Genomic DNA, 15,017 nt, shown 5'->3' on the forward strand with positions numbered 1-15,017 from the left:
CTTAAAGACAGGATGAGAAGCTCAGTCATCCGGGAGGGGCTCAGAGTAGAGCCGCTGCTCCTCCGCATCGAGAGGAGTCAGATGAGGTGGCTCGGGCATCTGATCAGGATGCCTCCTGGACGCCTCCCTGGTGAGGTGTTCCGGGCACGTCCAACCGGGAGGAGGCCCCGGGGAAGACCCAGGACACGCTGGAGGGACTATGTCTCCTGGCTGGCCTGGGAACGCCTTGGGATTCTCCCGGAAGAGCTGGAAGAAGTGGCCGGGGAGAGGGAAGTCTGGGCCTCTCTGCTTAAGCTGCTACCCCCGCAACTCGACCTCGGATAAGCGGAAGAGGATGGATGGATGGATGGATTGTGGTTTTATAAGTCACTACATAAATTACTGAAATACACTCAATGATAGTTTTGGATAGCCTCACACTTCAGTCTTTCACAAATGCAGTAGTTTACAAACATCGTATTTTAATTTCTCTTTGAGAAGCATGAAAAATAATTGTGTTGAATCTCAACTTATGATTACATTTTTGCTACGTGTGTACTATTGAGGGACTTTTTTTTTTAAATCAGATGGTCACTTTATTTTAACAAGCAATGTAAATAACGTGTTTACTGTTTACCCTATTTTCATTTTCTACACAATACTATACAGCTGTACAGTTCAGCTGGTTAAAACAACACAGTAAAATACACAAACACACTCACTATGCATACATACTACAGGTGCCGTCGTTGGTTCCCCTGTGGACTCGGCTGTACCTGCTGGGGTCTTTGGCACATGTTGTCCCAGTAGCATGTGAGGTGTCAACAATGGTTTACCCTGCTCCTTAAGAAGGCCGTGTCTCCTTCTCCCTGTTCCAGTCTCAGTTCAAGGTTGTCCAGATGACAAAAGTATTTTTTTCTAAGATGTTCAATATGTTGAAAAAATTACCTGCGGCCAGCATCCAGCATAATGTTTTATCTAAATTCTCCACTTCTCTTTTTGTAGCATTATAGTCCATTATCATTTCTGGCCATGGAATCTCCTATCCCTGTGCAGGTCACATTGTGCACCAAGGATGTGTCATTTGTTTAGACAAACTAATGTTTTCACTGGCCTATTCTGTGTGGCCAGCAGTTGAGATGGGAGCTCTGGCTTATTTGTCCTTATTGTACTAAGCATTGTTACCTTCCTCTTGAGGAGCTACTGTCCCAGTTTGTGTAAAAGTAAAGCTTGTTGCATATGGTGTTGTGGCCATGTGGCTTTTGTCATGTCCAGGGTAACCCTAAAGCTTTAATTTCTCACAGGAGTTCTTCCATCTGACTTCCCTTTGTTAATGAAATGTCATCCTCTGCTCTTCTGTATCTCTGTGCTTCCCCTTTAGCAAGTTATTCATAACTTTGGAATGGGTTATATGGTTATATGGGGTTTATGCAGATGATGCTTAGATCTGTTTTAGTGTAAAAGTGGCACACAGCTTTCTCAGCTCACAACTTACCTCAGTGAAATTAAATTTAAATTAAAACCTGAACAGAGCAAAACTTTTTAAAATTAAATTGCAACATAACTGATCTCCTGCAAAGTGGCACTAAAGTGCAACTTAAGAAAACAAGCTCCTCTTCAACCATTCTTGGCGATGATCTCATCAGATCTTTTTGTGCAAAGAATCTTGATGTCACTTTGATTCCTCCTTTTCTTATTTCACCCATGTAACCCATATTAAGAAACTTCCACCTGTGTCACATTTCTTATGTTTGCTCATTGCTCTCCTTTTCTAATGCTGAGAATCTTGTCCCTGCTTTTATCACATCCAGCATTGATTATTGTAAGTCACTACTGGCAGCAGGTGCCATTTCTAATCTTATATCACAGCTCCAGCTGATTCAAAACTCAACAGCAAGAGTCCTGACACAAACCACCATCAGTGAGCACATCACAGCCATTCTGCTGCATCTTCACTGCTCCCTGTGTCTTACAGGATTGAATATCAAATTCTATTATTAACCTGCCCACTAAGGTCCTCTCAGTCTGTGCCCCCCACTAACTTGCACGCTGTGGGTGACAGCAGGGCCTTCAGCTGTATAGCACCCTGACAGTGGAATGACCTCCCAAAATTAATGAGATCAGGTGATTCCATTCATTTGTTTTTAACTCATTTGTTTAGGAAGACATTACACAGACCTGACATTCTGCCCCTTCTTTCAGTTTACCCCCTTTACCTGTCCAGGTACTCAGGGTTTGCATTTTTATCAAAATTTATGTTATTTGTTCAAGATTTTTTGTAGTATTATATGTTGTATTTTATTCTAGATTATTGTCTTTTATTCTATTTGTAGCCAATGTTATAACGGTCCTGTTGTTCTTTCTGAGTTTTGAGCATAGCAAGGGTGCTATATAAATAAATAGTGTTCTTATTAGTATTTTAATTTTTTTTCTTTTGATGGTGCATCGTTTATAGTAATATCTGACAAAAACTAGAGCAGTTTTATACTGAATTAATATATAGCATAATTCAGTGTAGAATGTGTATTGCCGTTTTCTTCACATGCATGTTTAAAAATATCAGATTGGCATAAATGTTTATTCTATATTGGTTTAGAACAATATTGCACTGTACATTTTAAAACATGTAATAACTTTTATTATTAACGTTTTACTAAACGTTAACGTGGTGTAAATATTATAATTATATTGTATATTTCGTGTCATGAATGTAAACGAAAAACATTTCAATTAACACAGATCTTGATGATTTTAATTTTGTCGACATGTTAAATGGTTCCCACAGACCTGAACACAAGGTAAATGTTTATTGTTTAGTTTGATGGCAGAAACCCTCTGAACTTCACAATGAAGCGCATTATTTGGTTTTTCGTGTACTGTTTTTCCCTTCTCATTATTATCGCTTAATTTCTGAACGGGTCCTTGACAAGACGTTACTTTCCGGGCTTTGCCGAGACCTGCTGAAACCTTCCAAAAGTAATTTTCCGAAGTCAGTCCTGAAACGAAAGTGACGCCACTTCCGGGTCTGTAATATCTCCTGACCCCGAAGTGTTCCTAATCCCCAGTCCATGTGACTCTCAATCACTTCCGGGTCAGGTACAAGTTCTTTACTTCACCCCGGAAGCACATCATTCCTCTTGTCCACGTGTGCTTCCGGGGTGTAGGGAAAATATCCATTATTCCTCCCTGCAGCATCCCCTAGTGGCCCCCACGGCATCCAGCAGGGCTGCATATAAAAACTACATTGTCCATGATGCCCTGCTGGTCTTCTGGGGACCTCCATACTGCAAGGAGGGCTCCACCTGGCGGCTTGGGGGTATTGGCCGGGATAAACGGCCAGCCATCCACCACAATATATACCGTGCATCCGGAAAAGTATTCACAGCGCATCACTTTTTCCACATTTTATGTTACAGCCTTATTCCAGAATGGATTAAATTCATTTTTTTCCTCAGAATTCTACACACAACACCCCATAATGACAACGTGAAAAACGTTTACTTGAGATTTTTGCAAATTTATTAAAAATAAAAAAACTGAGAAAGCACATGTATATAAGTATTCACAGCCTTTGCCATGAAGCTCAAAATTGAGCTCAGGTGCATCCTGTTTGCCCTGATCATCTTTGAGATGTTTCTGCAGCTCAATTGGAGTCCACCTGTGGTAAATTCAGTTGATTAGACATGATTTGGAAAGGCACACAGCTGTCTATATAAGGTCCCACAGTTGATAGTTCATGTGAGAGCACAAACCAAGCATTAAGTCAAAGGAATTGTTTGTAGACCTCTGAGATAGGATTGTCTCGAGGCACAAATCTGGGGAAGGTTACAGAAAAATTTCTGCTGCTTTGAAGGTCCCAATGAGCACAGTGGCCTCCATCATCCATAAGTGGAAGAAGTTCTAAACTTAGCGATCGGGGGAGAAGGGCCTTAGTCAGGGAGGTGACCAAGGACCCGATGGTCACTCTGTCAGAGCTCCAGACGTCCTCTATGGAGAGAGGAGAACCGTCCAGAAGGACAACCATCTCTGCAGCAATCCACCAATCAGGCCTGTATGGTAGAGTGGCCAGACAGAAGCCACTCCTTAGTAAAAGGCACATGGCAGCCCGTCTGGAGTTTGCCAAAAGGCACCTGAAGGACTCTCAGACCATGAGAAACAAAATTCTCTGGTCTGATGAGACAAAGATTGAATTCTTTGGTGTGAATGCCAGGCGTCACATTTGGAGGAAACCAGGCACCGCTCATCACCAGGCCAATACCATCCCTACAGTGAAGCATGGTGGTGGCAGCATCATGCTGTGGGGATGTTTTTCAGCGGCAGGAACTGGGAGACTAGTCAGGATAAAGGGAAAGATGTCTGCAGCAATGTACAGAGATATCCTGGATGAAAACCTGCTCCAGAGCGCTCTTGACCTCAGACTGGGGCGACAGTTCATCTTTCAGCAGGACAACGACCCTAAGCACACAGCCAAGATATCAAAGGAGTGGCTTCAGGACAACTCTGTGAATGTCCTTGAGTGGCCCAGCCAGAGCCCAAAGTTGAATCTGATTGAACATCTCTGGAGAGATCTTAAAATGGCTGTGCACCGACGTTTCCCATCCAACCTGTGCTGCAAAGAGGAATGGGCGAAACTGGCCAAGGATAGGTGTGCCAAGCTTGTGTTATCATATTCAAAAAGACTTGAGACTGCAATTGCTGCCAAAGGTGCATCAACAAAGTATTGAGCAAAGGCTGTGGATACTTATGTACATGTGATTTCTCAGTTTTTTTATTTTTAATAAATTTGCAAAAACCTCAAGTAAATTATTTTCACGTTGCCATTATGGGGTGTTATGTGTAGAATTCTGAGTGAAAAAATTAATTGAATCCATTTTGGAATAAGGCTGTAACATAACAAAATGTGGAAAAAGTGATGCGCTGTGAATACTTTTCGGATGCACTGTGTGTGTGTATATATATATATATATTTACTTTGCAGATCAATAAACTGTAACCATGTACAGTATACTACTGTATATTGTATTGGCCCTTGAACTAAAGTGACTTTTCTAATTTCAAAAATTCAATGAAACTGAAGTGTAACGATTATCACTTACATTTACTATATAGTTTCTGATGTATGCAATTTATGCAGTTCTACTATCCAATGAATGAACGACGTCAGTTTTTCTAGCTATGGAGACCTTTTACAGCGTGCCAGGAGAAGCAGGGACTGTGAAGAGTGCAATCATCAAGCCACTGGTAGTGCTGAAAAATTGAGGACGGGGTTTGCAAAGTTTTTACAGCAAGCTTAAACGTAAGCTTATTTGGGAGATGGTTATACTTTGAATTTAACCCGTCTTTTGTAGTTCATTTGAAGTCTTCAGTTGCAATCCTGTTTACTTTTACTTTGCCATGTCCGTTTCTCCTATTATACTCCAGTCTGATGATTATTATATTATTATTTTTGCTGGATTACTATCAACATGTTGTTAGCATATCATTTTTGCCCTCCACCCCCTAATGTTTATGACAGGTCGGTGCACATTCATTTCGCTTTGTGTACATTCTGTTTGTACTATTTTGTTAATTTCTGGAATCTGTTTAGTGTCAGTCACACAACCGATGTCTGCACCACGCCTTGTAGCTTGCAGTATGGATTTTGAACAAGCGTGATCAAATAAGGTGTAAACAAGGTATTCACTTTAAACATTTCAATTGCTTTTAACTTTATTGCCCTTTATATTGTTTTAAAGTTAATCTTTTATTGTTTTATGTTTTTCCAGAAGTAAAATCTTTATTTATTTTTGTATACGTTGTTCATAAAATGCACTGTATCGTGAAACCTGTGTAATTTTACGTAATATTTGTGAATTAAGAGTATCGTCTCGTGCCTAGTAAAGATAAACCATGGATGTAAAATGCACTTTTCCACGGGTGGCAATATTGTTGTAGTTTATTTTTAATGTAAATTTTAAAATCAACGAAATGAAAACAAAATGTGACGTTAACGTTGCGTCCAGTCCACGGTTATTCCAGTGGTTCGCAGGTTCGGACCTCGGTCTCTGAAACTCTGTGTAATGTAATGCTGGGGGTCTGAAAAAGGATGTATGGATTGGATTATGTATGCTACACCTGAACGCGAGTCACAATCTGCATTAAATGACGAGCTGCGACATTTGACTGCATTCTTCCCCGCTGTATATTCTTTAATTACTACCTTTGTTTCGTTTTGAAATGTGGTTTTGTTTTCGGATTGTTTCCGTTCCAGCGAAGACTAAGCCTTCTCCTCCCCTTCCCGAAAACGGGCAGAGCCTAGACCCATGACGATCTCAGAGAAAGAAGTGGGAGGGGGGCGGACGGCTGGGTCCAGGAAGTACAGCCTGTGCGCGATTTGTTCGGCGGGCCTGACCTCCTCACCACTGTTGAGCGGTGTCCGTCCGCGACTGGTCCGGTAAGTGCAGGCCAGAAGGAGCCTTTAAATGGGTCTTTGGAATATCATTTGACGCTATGCAAAGCAGGGGCAAAGGTGATAAAACCTATTTTCGTACTACCGGTATTCTAGAAGGTGTACGGTTGGATACTCGGTTAGGGTGCACCCTGTATGGGATTCGTGCGTTCGTCCTTCGAAGGAACCAGCTGTCACTTACTTTGACGAATATAATGGTCGTCCCGGGTGTGTGCGTGAGTGTTGGTTGGTGCCGATCACGTGTTAAAACACTTGGCATTCACCTACCTGTGGTACTGGGCGCTCTGTCGTATAGGACGTTATTAAACCATATGTATACAGGAACAGAACGACCCGGGAAAGTTTCATTTCAACTTGAAAAAAACAATGAAAATGTTTGCAATTCAAACATTTACAGCTACCTGTAAAGCTCCACTATTCACATTCTTTTTACCAAGTATTACTTTATTTCTAAAACTGATCAGATATCAAAATGAGAACAAAGTTATCACTCCCAGAATACTTTGCACCATTCATTTTTCACTCATTTTGTTCAAAATTCACTAGAAAATATATACAGGGAATTGAGTATTCTTTTAAAATGCAAACACTGAATTGTTGTGTAGTTTAACAGGGCAGTATAATGGTGTGACGGGGGATGTTTCAGGGATGCGAAATAACTGCACATAAAATTGACTTTAGCTTGCAGCTATTAAGAAGCCACATTACTGTATGTCAATCTTTCCAATATTCCATAGTCAAATCCGTTTAAATCAATTCAAGGAAGAAATCAACCCTGCAGGAAAATCTAGTTTATCAAAGAGTACACTTGCACAATCAAATGCATACAAGGACTTAGCAAGAGTCCCTAATCAACCCAATTCAGAGTACTTTATTTCATCCGTTAGGCTCAAAGCTGCAAGAAGTCCATTTACTCATAGTGCTCAGGAAAAAGAATAAACATAATTTAATTACATGTACAGTAAAAGTGTACTCCATTTACTTATTTCTACGTAGCACTGTTTCCCATGGATTGTGCAAGTTCACAGACTGTCAAATTCAGAGCGCACACATGACAAGATGCAATGATAGATAGATAGAGAACACACATAATTCATGGAAAAAACAGTCAAAAACAGTCGCACATTTCCACTTACGTGTTCTAGTGAGGTTCATAGTGACAATACAAAATGAGCCACCCTGGCCCAACACTTGCCATTGTGTCCAAGTATTTCTGGAGAATTCCTAGATTGTCTCAGTCTTGCAAAGATATATAACCCTATAACCTGTCCTAGGCCTTCTGTTAGTTGACTCTGCGAATAACTCATAATTTGTTGGTCTGAAATGCTGCTTGTGGATGGATCAGTAACACCCTAGACCCCTTCCCATGTCAGTGTGGGGTACTGAGAGTCTTCTGTTGTTTAAATCACAAACCTAACGTGAAGGAGTAGGAGGCACCCGGCTGCACAACATCCACATTGTTTCCACTATTCCTAAATGGGTCTTTGTGTTGTCACTTCAAGAGGTCAGCATCACAGTTGGGTGGAAAGCTTTCCATGAACTTTGTTGAAAGTACTAGTGAGATGTCATGGCTTACTTTTCTTCAAACCTTTCACATTTTTTAGAACTAGGTAGAAGTTAAGTTGAAATGGCTGTGGTAATGCTCAGTTTTCACTCTTATTAAAATCTGTTCTTGATTCTTTTAAAGTACAGTACTGTTTTCTCAACTTGTAGTCTCACCTTTGGCTCCCTCACTCCTCCATTTCCTCTTTTGTTTACAGCTCCAGTCAGCTCTGAAATCTTGTTACTTGTCATTAAGTGTTACACTCTCATGTTTACACAGCTTTAAACCCTTGCCTCTCTCGTTCCAGTCAGGCTCTTCGTCCCTCTTTAATTCCCTAGTATCTAATATGTCCTATACAGCTGCTCCATTTACTAAATTTGTTCTTTGCAGTGACTTTCCTATTTCACAGAGCCACAATTATCAGTAGAACCAGATTCAGATTGATTTTGTAGCCTTTATAAGCAACACAAATGAGTTTGTTGCTTGTTTTCCTCTCACTTTTCTTCCCATATGACATTTCCCTCTAGATTCTCTTTACAAGATACTGTCTGTTTATAACGACCTTTGTTTCAGAGTCTTTCAATTCCCTAATACTCCCAAATCTAGTTTTGTTTTAAATGATATCTTTTCTTTAAAAGTTTTCCCAGAACAGTAAAGTTTTTATTTCCTCCTGGCCAAATTGTGTTTAAAGTTGTACTGAATTCTGGTGGAGATCCCCTGCATTAGTGACACTCCATCACTGGCAAACCAGTTTCTGTGAATTAAACCATACTGTATGGAGTTATATGGTGGGTTATACAGTTGTGTTCATAAGTTTACATACCCTGGCAGAATTTGTGAAATTTGCCATTGTTTGGAAATATAAGTAATCATGAAGAAAGCTTTCCTTTTAGTTAGGGAGTATACTCAGGTGAAGCAATTTATTATCACATAATTGTATGTGCCCTTTTTAAATCATAATGATAATTGAAATCACCCAAATGGGCCTGATCAAAATCTTTACATACTCTTGAATGTTGGGGCTGATAATACACACAAGCTTCACAAACACAGATTCAAATTAAGGTTAGTTATGGGAGGTACTTGAACAAAAGTGGGATGCACGGTCAAGTTGCAAGGAAAAAAACCCTTTAACTGTGCCAATACCACAAAACAGCCCACTTACAAAATGCCAAACAAGACAAGCCTCAAAACATCTGGAACAAAGTCCTTTGGAGTGATGAGACCAAAATTAAACTTTATGGTCACAACCATAAACACTGTTCAGAGAGGAAGCAAACAAGGCCCATGAGGAAAAGTACATCATCCCTACTGTGAAGCATGGAGGTGTATCTCACCTGCTTTTCAGCTGAAGTGGCTTATGAGAACTGCTTGGCAGATGATCCTGACAGTTGTGGCTGAAATCTTGGTTGGTCTTCTTGACCATGGCTTGGTGACAACAGAAACCCTAACTTTCCATTTTTTCTCAGAGTTTGAATGCTACTGACAGGCACTTTTAGATCTCTGGATATCTTTTTGTGTCCTCCACACACTCCCAAATGAAAAGGAAAGCTTTCTGCATGATTAATTATATTTTCCAAACAATGGCCAATATTTCACAAATTCTGCCAGGGTATGTAAGCTTTTTTTTTTTAATTTATTGATTTTATTGTAATCTATATATGTAAAATGTCTATAAGTCAATGTGTGTATATATGTATGTTCCAGCATCACGTCCAAATGGCTAAATCAATTTTCATGAAACTTGGTACTGTACACATTAAAAATACTGTTGGGTGAAATCAGCCCTAACCCACCCCCTTCTGGGTAGGGTGGGGGTGATCTTCTGGTCTTGTATGCATGTTATCATTCAGTTGACACTTGGAACAACCACCAGAGGGCGAACTGGAGGTGACTGCCAGCATTCTTTGTTTGAGCACCACCGTGCCCCCGTTGCTTTTGAAATTAAATAGAATTCTACTCGTGCACGTTTGTGTTTATCCGGCCCAGAAGTGAGACGTACAGTCAGGGTGAGGGCTCCATCTCCGAGGATACGCAAGCAGTGCCAGCACACTTTCAAAAGGAAACCTCCTAAGAAAGACAGTCGCTTAAATGCTAATGCACAAACGATGTGAGCACGTTGGTAACACGAATCCTCATAGCAGAGAGATGCCCAGAGTAGTTCTGACAATTTCAATACAGGGTAGTCCAGATCTAATTATGCAATTCTGAAAAGGCGAACACATCTCACCCGCTGTTCGACTGACAACCGTCTCCCCGCCATTTTGGAATGCAGGGCAGGTGCAGCCATCTATCAGCAAAAATATTTTTTTTGTTAATGTAATAAACTTAATAAGTTATAGCCTAATGAAAATTGCATAATTAGATCTGGACCACCCTATACTGTCTAGGATCCCGTACTTTTAACAGCACAGGCTTACACAGTTAGTATATAGCAGGCGTCTACCGGCATTCTTTATGTTTAAGCAGCACCGCGCCTCTGTTGCTTTTCATATTAAATAGAGTTGGCTGGTTCCGAGCATCAACTGGATGATAACATACATACAAGACCGCAAAACAAGCACATTAGTGAGTCTTTATTGTTTGTTAATTTATTTTTATTTTTAAAGTTCTTTATGTTTGAGCACCACCACACCCCTGTTGCTTTTGAAATTAAATAGAGTTGGCCGGTTCCGAGCATCAACTGGATGATAACATACATACAAGACCGCAAGATAAGGACATTAGTGAGTCTTTATTGTTTTCTAATTTATTTTTATTTTTCAAGTTGTGTTTTTTGTATTATGTTTTTGTCATAAAAAAAAAACTTTATTTTTCTCCCGGGCAATGCTGGGTATTTCAGCTAGTCATTCCATACAAATAGATAAATTTTTACAAAAAATAGGATTGAAAACAAATCAACCCCCTCCCCTGAGAAAGAGAGCATGGCCAACAGAAAAAAAGCTATTAGAAATAAGTAAATTGATGAGTTTAATAAGCGGATAAAGATAAATGGAGAAGAAAAAGAAATGGGAAGAGAATCTGCTTCCTCTGTGCTTTAAGAGCTTAATCTAAAATATTATTGATTAGATCCTGCCAGGTTTTGAAAAAGTTCTGTACAGATCCTCAAAGTGAGAATTTAATTTTTTCCAATTTCAAATATTATACAACATCAGTTACCCACTGACTTAAAAGAGGAGAGTTAGGATTCTTCCAGTTTAGCAAGATAAGTCCACGTGCCAATAGTGTAGTAAAGGCGATCACAGTTTGTTTGTCCTTCTCCACTTTAAGCCCATCTGGGAGTCCACCAAACACAGCTGCTAGTGGATTAGGAGGGATTGGGACACCAAGGCTGTCTGAAAGGCATTTAAAGATTTTGGTCCAGAATGATGTTAATTTGGTGCAGGCCCAAAACATTTGGCCCAGTGAGGCTGGGACTTGATTGCAACGTTCGCAGGTTGGATCTTGCCATGGAAACATTTTGGACAATTTTAAGCGAGACAGATTATATAATTTTGAGTTGAATAATTCTATGCTTTGCGCATATGGAGCTCGAGTGAATTCTCTGCACTGCTACCTTCCACTTCTTTTCTGAGATGTTGAGTGAGAGATCCTTTTCCCAATGTCCTCTTGGATCTTTGAAAGGGAGGGACTGTAAAATGATTTTATATATTGCAGATATGCTGTCTGAGTCCTCAAAACTGAGCAGTATTTTTTCCATCATAGAGGAAGGTGGGAGATGAGGAAAATCGGCAGGTTCTGTTTAACAAAGTTTCTAATTTGAAGATAATGAAAGAAATGTGTTGCTGGAAAGTTAAATTTGGAATGTAATTGTTCATAGGATGTAAAGAAGTTGTCTATATAAAGATCGCCAAGTAATTTAATCCCAAATCTTTTCCAGATATTAAAAACTGCATATGTTTGCGAGGGTTGAAAAAGGTGGTTCTCATGCAGAGGTGCCACAGATAAAAGATTCTCTATCTTAAAATGCTTCCTACATTGGTTCCATATTCTGAGTGAGTGAAGCAGAATTGAGCTGTTAGTATATTGGCGATAACTTGAATTTATTGGGGCACAAAGCAAGGAATATAATGAAGTACTGCAGGATTTTATTTCAGGGTATGTAAACTTATCAGAACAACTGTACATACAGAACATTCAGTACCTACGATTATCAAGCTGTGGTAAAAAGCTGATCAATCAGCCAATTTGCCTGTCTTCCAGGGATAGCATGGTGAGATCCAGAGGAGGATTTTTATATAGGTCCTTTATTTTCTTTATTTCATTTTTATTTAGGCTATTAAATCTTATAATTTTGTCTTGGGTGGGGGGATTGTGGGTGGCATTTTTTTGTTATTTGTCTGTTTATTGTTCGTTTCTTTACATCTAAACAAAAAGGTTTGCATAAAAATTGTATACTTGAACTTTACTTTTTCAGGTTAATTGACTTAAATCTCAATATTGTTTAGAAAAAAATAAATAAATATCATCCATGTGGAGTTTCTTCTGGCACGTTTTTTTTTCGCACATCTCAGATATGCAAAGGCAGAGTTTACAGGTGACTCTAAATTGGCACAGAGTATGTTATTTGCAGATATATGCCCAGAGAATGACTGGCATTCCATCCAGGGTTAGTTACAACATTGTGCCGAATGCCACCAGGAAAAGTTCTGGCCCTCCATGACCACGTCTTGGAATAAGCTTGATCAATGGACTTTGCACAATATGACTGCCAGTTCAGTCATCACCTGTTACTTACTGTATCCCCTAACTGTTTACAAGACCTGTGCTACAGTGAAACAACGCCCTTAAGCAGTGTGCTTAATAATATATAATTTATAATTCATTATATTTTTATAGTGCTTTTCAAGGTGCTCAAAACGCTTTCCTTAGTGAGTGGGAAGCCAGTTTGACCACCACTGTCAGAGACAGGGAATGATTAGGTGGCCAGAATGACTAGGCCACGGTGGGCAATTTCAGCTTGGACATCAGGATAACCCTACTCTTTACAAAAGAAGCCTATGGATCTTTTATGACCACAGAGAGTCAGGACCTTGGTTTTACATCTCAACTGAAGGACAGCGCCATTTTTAGCGCACAGTGTCCTCATCACTGCACTGAGGTGTTGGGATCCACATTTAGACCATAGGGCAAGCACTCCCTGCTGGCCTCACCAACACCTTCTTCCAACAGTAACCCAAGTATTTCCTGGTTCGTGTCCCATCCAAGTACTGGCTGGGTACAAACATTCTTAGCATCAGATGGATGACCCGTTCTGAAGTGCATGTGGTATGGCTGCTGGCTACTACAGTACTTGTTGAGCTCCTTGATTTTCAGTATCAGCAAGGTACAAAGTAAAGTTTGGTTTGGATAAATCTGTACAATGTGACCAGTGGACAGACCGCAAGGAGCCAGGAAGAATAATTGAGGCACTAGCCCCAGAACTTAAAATTAACAAGATAAAGCACTTTGGTTTGCTCAGCACAAGGATCAAGTGTATTGACTCACAAAAATAATCAAATAAATGCTAATTAGCGGGATCTACGTCCTGGTTACTTGTTGGTTCTGGAGTGAGCTGCCATCCTCTGGGGACCACCTGTTTTTCCTTGCAACCTGACTGGAAGGGGTAGAACCTACTTAGGGCTAAAGGCTTCTTTCTTGAACTGTGGCACCTACTATAGATCTGGAAACATTTTTTTTCTAGCTTAGCAAAATGTACAAAGCCATATTATGAAGAAACCATTGATTGACATCTATAAGAGTTTTTTGTTAATTCTGATCCATTCTTTGACTGTGCATGCTTAAGCAGATTTAATTTTTTTATTCTTTTCCCATTCCACTTGTGAAGCCTGGGCGCGTACAGTCGCCCTAACTCAACACAGACAGGCAGAGACAAGTTTGCCACACAACACACGCTTTTATTTACAGTTGGCTCACAGAGCATGACACACTCCCTTTGGCCGCCAGTCCTCCTCTAGAGCTTCATCCACTTCCTCCCAACTCAGGCCATTGAGTGGTGGTAACTGGCTCCTTTAATAGGGCACCTGGAAAGAGTTCAGGTGCCCAATGAGCTTCTTCCGCCAGCACTTCTGGGCATGGCGGAAGTGCTGCTAAATAGGGTCCTGCAGAAAAAAAAATCAAATTCGCACTTAGAGGATCTGTACAAAACTTTTTCAAAACCAGGCAGGATCTAATCAATAACATTTTAGAATAAGCATTTAACTTGAGGAAGCAGGTTCTCTCCCATTTTTGACTCCATTTATCTTTATTCCTCTATTAATTTATCTGTTTTCTTATTTTTGCTAGCTTAAAGTTTTACTCTGCTGGCCTAGCTGTCTTTCTGAGGGGTGGGGGTTGATTTGTTTCAAACCTTTTTTGTAAAACATGAGTAATTTTTATGGAATGCAATTTGATTTTAATAAAATTAATAAAATCAATAAAATCAAAAAAGAAAATGGGGCCCTGGGCCCCAGCAGGGTTAAGTTTCTATGCTCATGACCCATGGCCAAGCTGGAAACCAAGGGAACTGCCCTCTGTCGGTCCGGGGGAGAAAGGGTCTTGAAAAAACTCCCAGCCAGGTAAGGGCTTCATCCATCCGCCACACACCGTTAACTGCAAAGATGCCATAATAAGATGCTGTATTATAACCCTATGGTCATTATGAGATACTATTTCAGTTTTTTAATTATTTTAATGCATATGGTATTTATTAATTCCCCATTTAATTGGGCTGAAGTAAATGTTAAAATTATATAACTTTGGGCAAAAATGTATGATTGAATTACACTTAAGTAAGAAAAAACCTTCAGTCAGTTTATCCCACTTGACTATTTTTATTGTGGAAAAGGTATTCAAGCACAAATTAAGAATGAGAATACTCAATTATGGGATGTAGCACGCACATCATTACATCTTCTCAATTTTATTCTGGATGATATGCTCTGAGATAAACCCTGTTTATGTTCCTTTGGTCTCATATCAAGATTTTTTTCTTTTGACATCATAAAAACTGAAATTAGTCCAAATATTCAAATTTAATGTAAACCGTGCATTTTGCAATTAAATATC

At 39.8% G+C, this 15,017-nt stretch overlaps 1 protein-coding gene across 1 annotated transcript in view; it reads left to right on the forward strand.

Annotated features, from left to right (window-relative positions):
• Window positions 1-6,298: 6,298 nt before the first annotated feature.
• parp4 (poly (ADP-ribose) polymerase family, member 4) overlaps window positions 6,299-15,017 on the forward strand; it is a 130,631-nt gene continuing 121,912 nt past the window's right edge. The window contains exon 1 of the mRNA XM_039743988.1: window positions 6,299-6,412. The gene's annotated coding sequence lies outside the window, so the exon portion shown is untranslated. The remainder of the gene's footprint in view (window positions 6,413-15,017) is intronic.

Source organism: Polypterus senegalus, chromosome 2 (genome assembly GCF_016835505.1).
Source record: "Polypterus senegalus isolate Bchr_013 chromosome 2, ASM1683550v1, whole genome shotgun sequence".
NCBI lineage: Eukaryota > Metazoa > Chordata > Cladistia > Polypteriformes > Polypteridae > Polypterus > Polypterus senegalus.